This window comes from Heteronotia binoei, chromosome 21 (genome assembly GCF_032191835.1).
Source record: "Heteronotia binoei isolate CCM8104 ecotype False Entrance Well chromosome 21, APGP_CSIRO_Hbin_v1, whole genome shotgun sequence".
NCBI lineage: Eukaryota > Metazoa > Chordata > Lepidosauria > Squamata > Gekkonidae > Heteronotia > Heteronotia binoei.
Window position 1 is genome coordinate 188,713,174 of NC_083243.1, and position 7,248 is coordinate 188,720,421.

Here is a 7,248-nt window from a genome sequence, read left to right on the forward strand (position 1 = left end):
CCAAAAAAACCAAGTGCCATCAGGAGGTCCACCAGTGCAGCCAGGACAATAGAAGAAGAAGATATTAGATTTATATCCCGCCTTCCACTCCAAAGAGTCTCAGAGCGGCTCACAATCTCCTTTACCTTCCTCCCCCACAACAGACACCCTGTGAGGTGGGTGGGGCTGGAGAGGGCTCTCACAGCAGCTGCCCTTTCAAGGACAACCTCTGCCAGAGCTATGGCTGACCCAAGGCCATGCTAGCAGGTGCAAGTGGAGGAGTGGGGAATCAAACCCGGTTCTCCCAGATAAGAGTCCGCATACTTAACCACTACACCAAACTGGCTCTCCAGAAGCCCTCACACTGTGCCCCCCCAAGCACCCAGAAAACAGAGCAGCACTGCCCCAGACAGAGAGTTCCGACAATAAGCTGTGGCTAATAGCCACTGATGGACCTCTGCTCCATATGTTTACCCAATCCCCTCTTGAAGCTGGCTATGCTTGTAGCTGCCACCACCTCCTGTGGCAGTGAATTCCATGTGTTAATCACCCTTTGGGTGAAGAAGTTCACTGTTCAGTGTTCGTTATTAATAAAATCAAATATATATATATATATATATATATATATATATATATATATTTAAAAGTTATATGTCTCCTCTCCAGAAGCTGGCTCAAAGCAGCTCACAAGGTAAAAGCAATCCAATAAAAGTAAATAGTAAAAGTGATCAGTATTGAAAACAGTGCTAAATCAAGCAATGGCAAAACATAAGCACAGTATTCAGAAGCAGAGACACAAGTTTAGTGGGGCATATAAAATAGTAGTCATAAACTAGAAGCAGACTGTAAAAACAAGTAAAAGATAATAATTGACTTTTGGTCAATTGGTCAATTGAAAGGGAAGGATGTATGTTTAGGCTTGGTGCCTAAAAGACAGAAAAGTAATTGTGAACCAGAGGTTGGGGGCATTCCAGAGGCAAGACACCGTTGCTAGTTTTAGTCGCCATAATACTCCCTCTAAGCTGTGGAGTCCTGTGAGCAAAAACTCTACTTTGTGAGCTGCTGGCATTAAAGTTGTGAGCTACTGCATAAATAAGAAAAAAATGTGTGAGCCGGAGGCTAAAAAATTAAGCTAGCTCACACTAACTTACCTTCGAGGGAACACTGGTTGCCATCTACCTAACCTCTGCAGACAGAGTCGCAGGAAGAGATCCATGAAGTGAAGAACTCAAAAGCTCTGTATTCCTTTCCTTTTCCCTTTTGTTCCTTTTTTTGTTCCAGAGCACACTGGCAGCTGGGCACGCACAATAAATGCATTATTTGTGTTCTGATTGATAAGGAGGACGTCCCACAGTAGTTTGCTGCAGAAGAAAAAAAGCTGCCAGTAGCCTTGTATCTAGGCTTCCCAACCCTCCACGCCCTGGCGGGGGACCCCCGAAATTGCATCCTCCTCTCCCGCTCTCAAAAAATCTGGGGGCGGGGGGGGGGAGAGAGAGAGAACATACCTTTAGGCATCATGTTGTAGAGCTTCTGATCCGTTTTAAAATGTGTCCCTTTAAGGCTGCACAGGAAACAGGAAGGGCTTCATGGGAAAGTAACAGTTTCCATGGAGAACGGCCCCTCCCTTTCTTTTCCTGTGCAGCCTTCCTTTCGTTTTCACAGCAAGCACATTCTGCTGGAACAATTCTGCTGGTAAGTGTTTGTGTGTGAGAGGGAGGGGGCATTCCCTGGTATGGAGGCCCCCCCCTTTAGAAAGCGTGGGGGGGAGGGAAATGTCTAATAGGCACTCTGTTATTCCCTATGGAGAATGATTCCCATAGGGAATAATAGGGAATTGATCCGTGGGTATTGGGGGCTCTGGGGGGGCTATTTTTTGAGGTAGAGGCACCAGATTTTTAGTATAGCATCTAGTGCCTCTCCCCAAAATACCCCCCAAGTTTCAAAAATATTGGACCAGAGGGTCCAATTCTATGAGCCCCAAAAGATGGTGCCCCTATCCTTAATTATTTCCTATGGAAGAAAGGCATTTAAAAAGGCGTGCTGTCCCTTTAAATGTGATGGCCAGAACTCCCTTGGAGTTCAATTATGCTTGTCACATCCTTGTTCCTGGCTCCACCCCCAAAGTCTCCTGGCTCCGCCCCCAAAGTCCCCAGATTTTTCTTTAATTGGACTTGGCAACCCTACTTGTATCTTTGCTATTGTCTGTGTTATCTAAAATATTTTTATGCTGCCTTTCCACCCATCTTAGGGTTCCCAAGATGGCATGTTAGCTGGGACTTAGTTTTGTTGCTTTGAATTTGCAAAGAATTTGCCTTTCTTTCTGAAGAGCGATTGGGCTTAATGAAATGCCCAACAAATGCCAGGTCACAGCTGCAACCGAACTTGTAGACAGACATCTGAAGAACTCGCCTCAAAAAGCACTTGGTGATGTGAGGGGAAGTTGCAAGAGGAAAAGCCCCGCCCTTGTGCTGGCAAAAGTGGGGTGGGCTGAGAAACTGGAAGCTCCTCCCCTCTCACAGCACCAAGCAAATGAGTGTTATGTATCCTGTAGCTTGGCCCATGGTTAAACTGAATTGGAAATAAAGGCCAATGTATAATGTAAGCACAACATAAATTCTGTTTGAGGTGAGAAGGGGAAGGAAGTATGTCACTTCCGGAGCATGTAAGCAAATACGAAGTTAAAAGTATGCCCTGAGTGGGATAACAAGGTTACATATTCATGTTAGCAGGACATTGTTGAGATGCTTTGTAACCCAGTTTGTGAATGAAATGGGGTGGCAGCTATGAGTATGTGATGAATGTGGCAATGCAGACGTTGCAGAAACCCCAGGAAAAGGCTGCTGCTTCCATTGCTTATTATCTAGTCTAGGGGTGTCAAACTTAAAGCCCATGGGCTACAACTGGCTTGCTCAGAGCTTTAATTAGGCCTAGGGTTGCCAATCCCCAGGTGGGGGCAGGGGATCCCCCGGTTTGGAGACCCTCCCCCCCCCCGCTTCAGGGTAATCAGAAAGCGGGGGGAGGGGAGGGAAATGTCTGCTGGGAACTCATGATTCCCTAAGGAGGCTTGCACCCTGATAGACTACTCCCAGAGACCCTAATGGAAAATCTATTCCATGTTTTCCTTTCAATGTATTATATGCCCATGCTGCAATGTATTTCAATGGAGTGGCTCAAGTTGTTTCACTTTCCAGTATTTGCAATGGCGGTTGAAGCTGTTGCTTCTGGAGTTGTCTCCTTGCAAAAAAAGGGTTGATGCTTTGAGCCTCTGCTGAATGGATCTGAGAACTGGTACCTAGTGAGCAATAGTCCCTCTAAGCCAGGGGTGTCGAACTCATTTGTTATGAGGGCTGGATCTGACATAAATGAGACCTTGTTGAGCCGGGCCATGTAGGATTGGGCTGGGCCATACCGGGCCAGGCCATTTGTGTACCTATTTAAGATTAGGTAGCAGAGATATAAACTTTATAAAGGACACAGACAAACACAATTTAATATATATATATATGTTTTAAAAACATAAAACAGGCTTAAAACATTAGAACTTATTGATTTTAAAGGTGCTTTCTTTGTATTTCTTCCATGGGATCCAAGGAACTGGGCAAAAGGAAGCTGTGGTTCTTTCCTTCCTTCCCCAGGGAACTGGGGGGGAGGAGCCTCAGTCAATAGGCTTGGCTCAGTAGCTCTGCTGTGCAATTGAGAGAGTCTGGAAAAAAGCTCTGCCTCCCCCCCCCCCTTCCTCCCCAAGGGAGGAGCCTCAGCCAATGGAGAAAACTGAGGTTTTGCTCTGTAGCTCCTGTGCAATTGAACAAGCCTTGTAAAGCAAACTGTTATGCAGAAGGAAGCAAAATATAGGGAGAAAGAAGCAAATAACAGCCAGTTGCTTGGGGGCCTGATAGGAGTTCTCTGGGGGCTGATTCGGCCCCTGGTCGCATGTTTGACACCCCTGCTCTAAGCTGTAGAGTCTTGTGAGCAAAAATTCTACTTTGTGAGCTACTGGCATTAAATTTGTGAGCTTCTGCATAAATCAGCTTGCTTTGGGGCCATTTTTCCAGAGCTAAAACAAAAATGTGTGAGCCAGAGGCTAAACAACTATGAGCTAGCTCACACTAACTCATCTTAGAGGGAACACTGCTAGTGAGTACTCTAACCTGGGAACCCACAGCCAAAGGGGATATTATACTGGAGAGCCATTGCCAATCTGAGTATACCCAAAGTGCAGGGGGGGGGGGGGAAAGAAGCTTGCAATGCCCAGCCATTTCATGTTTCCTAGGATTATATTCCTAGGATCAGAGCATTTTATATTTTTAGTTTCTGCTGTGATCCTTGTGCTTTTTCTTGCTGTTTTATTTAAGCATCGCATTGCTGAATCCCACTATTCTCCCACCTTTGCGTTTTAAACAAAGTATTTGTTTAAATACTTTTTAAGCACGTTTGTTATCTTAAGTAAATATATACATAGTGTTTGTATCTTTTATGAAGTTTATATCTCTGAGCATCTTCTTCGTGGTCTCTGTGCAGTCCCACACATGGGTCTTGCCGCAGGCAACGGATCCATACCTCGGAGCTCCAATAGCTCGCCTATAACGTCTTTTGGCGCGCTTTCCTCCCGCTCTGGGGAGCAGGCAGCGACCGCGCATGCCTGGAGCGGGGGGGAAGCGCCCATTCCACTCAGTTTTCTTTCCTACCGCCGCCCGGACAACACCTTCCTCGCTGCGTTCCTCCTTAGCTCGTCCTTTACCTACATCTCTTCACCTTTTCCTCAACTGGTATCGTATTTTTCTCTTTTATATCTTCGCTTCGTCCCGGAAAATTTAAAAAAAAAAAAAAAAAAAAAGCCGTTTCTGCGCTATCTTTCCCCTTTTCTCCCTTCCCCCCCCTCCCTTGTCCGGAGCGCATGGAAGGGAAGGTTACTTTCAAAAAGTGCACGCGCTGTGGGACCAAAATCCCTACTACAGACGGCCACAGCCACTGCCTTTTCTGCTTGGGCGAATCTCACCGAGTTGATTCCTGCCCTCATTGTGCGAACTTCGGAAAGCAGGCCCGGAAAAACCGTGCGGCAAGGCTCCGGAGTTTCCTGATTGAATTGTCCTTAAGGGCTATGCCCGCATCGGACTCGCCGCCTCCCCAACAGCAAGAGGGAGATTCGGCGTCTACGGACGTGTCTCTCTCCAAACAGAGGCACAAGTCCGATAAAAAGTCTTCGAAGCACGCCGAGACCGGCCATAAGGCTTCGAAAAAATCGCGCCATCTCGAATCTACGGATCCGGCGCACAAGAAATCTCGTCCTTCCGGATCGGCCGAGTCGGCTCCGAGGAAACTCCACTCGCACTCGGCTCCTAAGAAGCCTCAGGCTCCAACCTCGACTTCGACCTCTATGGATCCTGCGGCTCCAGCACGACCTGCCCTTCCGCCTGAGCTGTCGGTTCCGTCGGACGTCATCACAGACATGCCCCAACTGACGCCTCACACTTCCACAGCAGTGGAGGTCATTCCAGTCCACTCTCGTTCGCCTTCAGTGCACAGCGTGGTCCCGACCGACTTTCTCGAACCCGATCTCACAGCCGAGTCTACGCAGACCTACCTTAAACCTCCGCTTCGAATCGGATCCTTCCGAGACATCGGGATTTCTCCTCTGTATAAGGACTTCCGAGACATCGGGATTTCTCCCCTGTACAAGGACTCAGCCGCTCAGGCCTCAAACAAGGATCACTCTCGCTCACCCTCTCGTCGAGCCCGATCCCGGTCCCCGCTCATCAAGGGCCGCTCCAGATCACCACGTCGGCGCCGAGACTCCGATTCCTCGGATTACTACCGCGACTACTATGCCACTCCAAGATATGACCGTTACTACTCTCGTACCCATCGCCCTTCTCGGTCTCCATCTCTGGAAGGTTCAGGTTATTCCCCTTACCGTTACGAGGACTCTCCTGCACCCCGTGATCGACTCCGTGACTTCTCCAGACGCCTCCGCGATTCTCCACGGTCTCGAGGTCTCGACCGCGACTTTTCTTCTCCTCGACCCCGTGATTACTCTCGAGATCGGATCCGAGAGCCACGCCGTGGCTTCGACCGTGACCTCTCTTCTCGATCCCGCGATCAAGATCGGACCCGAGAACATGACCATCCTCGGGATCGGATCCGAGAGCTTGACTACTCTCGCTATTCTCCTCGACTCCGTGATAGGCTTCGCGAATGCGCTCGTCTCTCCGAGCTTCAGCGATCCCGGGACCACCACCAGCCAGAGGACGCTAGACCGTGCACTCCATCAGCCTCGGCCTCGACTGCCCCGCCGGTCTCCACCCCCACAGACCAACCCGCTCAGACGGTTGAACCGAAGACCGTTCCTTCGGACCCGATCCGGCCTTCACATCCTCCTTCCGGTGACGATTCCCACTCCGATCATGAATCGTCAGCATCGTCTGACTCCGAGGACCGCCCTGACTCGGTAGCCTCGGACTCGGTGCCACAACCTCGACTTTCTCCGTCAGATGCGTCCAAGGCCTATCTCCATCTAATAACCACCATGGCCGAAGCCCTCAACATTACTCTTCCGTCGGACTCACCTAAAGTCTCGGATGTTGTACACGACCTCGTGCAAACGGACTTCCCACCTGGCTCTTTGCTCCCTATGCTTCCGGTGCACCTCGAGGGCCTCCGTGAAACCTGGGACAAACCTGCCTCGGTCCCACCAACCGCAAAACGCTTTGACTCTCTTTATAGAGTTCACGCTCCTGAAGCCAAGTTTCTTGCCTCTCATCCGGCACCCAACTCGATTATCGTACATTCGGCAACTAAGGCCAAGCCGTCCAGACATCCGACACCTCCTGACCGCGAAGGCAGAAAATTGGACACCCTGGCAAGAAAGATGTTCAACCTTGCCTCTACAAATTCTAAACTAAACAATTACTTAGCCTATTTCTCGGCTTACGTCTTCAACTTGGCCAACCAATTTACACCTCTTATTCCCGCACTTCCTGAACCCTCCCAAAGAACGGCCTCTGCCTTGGTATCAGAACTCTCTAGAGTGTCCAAGCAGCAGATTAACACCATACGCCATGCTGTCTCCTGCTCTTCTAGAGTCTTTGCGTCATCTGTTGCCTTACGTCGCCACGCCTGGCTGAGGTCCACAAATTTACAACCAGACATTAAACAAAAGATCGAGGACCTTCCCTTCGATGGCCTCGGCCTTTTTCATGCTTCCACTGACGAGGTCCTCGCCTCGGTGGATGACGGCCGTAAGCGCGCTAAGCGCTTGGGAGTTTCCCAACC